Source organism: Seriola lalandi, unplaced genomic scaffold (genome assembly GCF_002814215.2).
Source record: "Seriola lalandi dorsalis isolate HSWRI2012SDOR001 ecotype SW California unplaced genomic scaffold, Sedor1 jcf7180002054969, whole genome shotgun sequence".
NCBI lineage: Eukaryota > Metazoa > Chordata > Actinopteri > Carangiformes > Carangidae > Seriola > Seriola lalandi.
In genome coordinates, this window is record NW_019525520.1 from 541240 (window position 1) to 544924 (window position 3685).

The 3685-nt window shown below is 44.9% G+C and overlaps 1 pseudogene; it reads left to right on the forward strand.

Annotated features, from left to right (window-relative positions):
- Positions 1 to 496: 496 nt before the first annotated feature.
- LOC147817377 (protein shisa-9 pseudogene) lies at positions 497 to 1129 on the forward strand (annotated as a pseudogene).
- Positions 1130 to 3685: the final 2556 nt, after the last annotated feature.

A 3685-nucleotide genomic window follows, 5' to 3' on the forward strand; every position in this document is an offset into this window, starting at 1 on the left:
TCTGCTCATGACATATGGCTTTGTGAAAGGTGACACTTCCTGAATTTTAGAATATTTATTCTCTTTGATAAACACACACACACACACACATACACACACACACCTACACACATACAGTAGACTGCCAGGGACTGTGATGTGTCTGTGCATGTGAGCGCCTGCTCACAAGGGATTCATTCACTCCTGTTAGGAGCATGTTGAGATGGGAGATTGATTTCTTTCCCTCGCTTCTTCCTCTGCCCTTTGACGACTATTTAGTCTCCTGTAACTGTTTGCAGTAATGAGTCCCACAACACTAATTAAATGCTGTTTTTTTGTTTTTTTCTTCCAGGCATGAATATCCTGTAGGGTTAACTCCCTCTAGTTGTCACAACTGTTGTCTCAGTGTTTTCTGTTATAGCTAAAAGCTCAGATTGATTCACTGTCTATAATTTCGAGCTCTGGACGTATTTAACTTTCTATTTCTTTGTTTGTTTTTTTAAACCTAGGAGCTTTAATTTGGGCCTCTCATTAACAATTACACATCTGAGCCATCACGAGACATTGGAGTAAGTTCAAGATGGCCGCCTCCGTGCATCCGGTCTTGATAAGCTTCTCGCTGGCCGTCCTCCTGGGTCTGACCTCTCTGGGCGGACTGAGCTCGCGGCCCTCGGGTCAGGCTTCGGCCCAGGTCCCCACCAACAACCAGACAACGGAGCCCTCTGTGTTGCCGGAGGCCGCCCTGGCCACGCCCACGCCGGACACCGAGGACCAAACGGTTCCAAGTAGCGGTAACCGATGCTGGGGTTACTATGACGTCATGGGCCAGTGGGACCCGCCCTTCAACTGTAACGCAGGTATCTACATGTTCTGTTGCGGCTCCTGCTTCTACCGCTTCTGCTGCCAGTTCAAAGTTCACAGTCTGGACCAGACTTCCTGCTCCAACTATGACACACCTGTGTGGGCCAACACCGGGAAACCGGCGGCACCCGTCACAGAGGTCCAGGAGGAGCCCGACCGGGATCGGACCCACATGATCGTGTATATTATCTGTGGAGTGGTGGCCATCATGGTGTTGGTGGGGATTTTCACCAAGCTCGGGCTGGAGAAGAGTCAGGGAGGACAGACGGACATGACCAACTCCAGGTAGGAACCGAGAGGAGAGCGCATGGTCCTGATATTGGGCGGGAAGCCGGTGATCATTGATGGTTAGATAATCGATGTGATCATGATTAGCAGTGAAATAGAGGATGATGATGATGATGATGTCACTAACAATTATCGTGGTGTTGATTTAATTTCATGTGATTTGCTTTGAATTGCTGAATGTGGACGAATGACAGGACGTCTGGATGTAGCAGCATTGTCTGATCTGACATTTAGCAGGTTAGCTTAACTTAGCATAAAGACTGGAAACAGGAAATAACTAAATGTGCCAGTCAGCGCCTCTAAATTTTAATAAACATGTTTTATCTTGTTTGTTAAATATTTACAAAAATTAAAATGTAAAAACAACAAACTGAGGTTTTTTTTGCAAAAAAACACTTTGATATAACATTGTTAGTCAGGGAGATTTGGACAGAGCCATGCTAGCTGTTTCCCTCCGTTTCCAGTCTTTATGCTAAGCTAAGCTAACTGGCTGCTGATTCCTACCGATATGAAAGTGGTATCAATCTTCTCATCTAACTCTCGGCAGGCGATTGAGTGCACTTCTACAAATGTTGAACTACTTCTTCACATTTCAGACCAACTTCTTAATTGATTGACATAAGGGACAAGAATCAGATCAAATATTAAATTCCTCTGGCGGTGGAAAGCAACGCCATTGTTAACTCTTCTTCTACTGAAGTTCGCACGCTAACTAGCTGTAGCCTCCAGTCTTCCCTGAAGACATCGCGCTGCTCGGAGGCCGTATTATTATATCATAACCTCTTGTCTACACCCTGACATAATGTAGTAAAAGAAGATGAGGCGTGGTTTAATTAACATGTGGTCAACCTGTTTTAGCTAGCTTAACCCTCCTGTTGTCCTCGGGTCAAATTTGATAAGTTTTCTTTCACGTAAATTGCCTGAAAATAACATGTATGGTTCCTCACTACAAACCTAATTAATGATCAATATTTTCATACAATTGTGGGGTTTTTATTCAAATTTATAGCAACTGTGGGACAATGGGTCACACTGTTGAAATGGTTTGAAAACAGTATCCTGACTAAACTTTGAGCTGTACCTGTCTGTGATAATCCATCAACACGTTCGTCTGATCATAACTATAATCAAAATAATTCAAAATGTTGTTTTTAGTTCTTTTTTACCCAAAAACGAGATATATTTTTATGCAAATGAGGTTTATTGACCGTGAAACTCCAAAAGAAAGTGTAAAAGTCGCAGTAATGAGTTGGAATGAAGGCGACTGAAAAGGTGTGATTATTGGGTAATAACATGTTTGATAACCAGGAAGATGATTCGAAGGTTTCACTGTTAGTCCTGGTGACGACTCGCAGCGCTGCGTTTGAAATCTGCATCACATCAGCGTTTGTGTGTGTGTGAGTGAACGTGTGAATGTGCTCGTATACGTGTGAGAAGGTCACCAGCTGGGTAATGAATCAAGTGTCTGAATCACAGCGAGGTGATAATGGGTGTGATGTCTGTTTGAAACCAACAAGGGAGCGAGCGGCGCAGAGGAAGAGAGGGAGCGAGGACCGGATGGAGGTTCAGGCGATAGGATGGAGATTCAGAAGCACAGATGTCAGGTGATAGTAAGGGAGGAGTTTGGGGGGGGGGGGTTGTGTTGTGTTTCCTCTGTATTGGTTTAGCCCTTTCACATTGATGGGTGATTGATCGCTGTGACACAACTATGACTGTGGCGATGTGCGGCCTCCAGTGAACAATGAGAAGGGAGGTTTTTGGAAGGGTGGGATATTGAGCGGATGTGACTGGAGCGCAGCCAACAGCTAATTCTAGTACAGAGAACTGTGTGTGTGTGTGTGTGTGTGTGTGTGAGCAGCCAGCCTATTGGGTGTTAAGAGTTGTGCCGTGGGGGCTCCTTTAAAATCCTGTCATTACCGGATCCCGTCTCAAGCTTCCAGGGGAAGATGAGAAGCAGACGAGGAGGAGGACAGCCGTGGACATCAGCGCTCGGTGACGTTACACCTCACCGAGCCGCCCACCACGCCGCGAGAGCTCAGGGCGTCTCTCGCCGCAGTTTCACCCCCATCAACCAAGAGGGAAACGTAAACCTGAGTCAGGCGATTGTTCCCGAGATATTTCTGATCCGTTGTTGGCCGTCTTCACCAGATGCAGGTCAAACTGTCAAAAGAAATGTTTGCCGTTTTGTCTTGAAGTTTCCCAGAGGTGACGTGTGTACAGACAGATGTTGGCAAACATCTGTACTGCATACACACTGAAGTGTCCTGGAGCGAGACACTGAAACTCTACTCACTTCGTTCACTTTGACCTTCCTGGATGAAGACGTTCTTTTTTTCTTTTAGTGAAATAAACAATGAAATAAATAAAACAGGGTATTGAAATGATCATTATCAGACCGAGTCCTTCAAGTCCTCACAAGGTGAACTGGTTCTGATGAAGAAAACCTCCCAGTAACAGCAGTAAAAAGTAAAACTGAGTGAGAGAGTTTCTTGTATGTGGATAACAGAAAACATGAAGACACATTTACTCATTTCTGTTCTGGATTTTTTGTCAAATT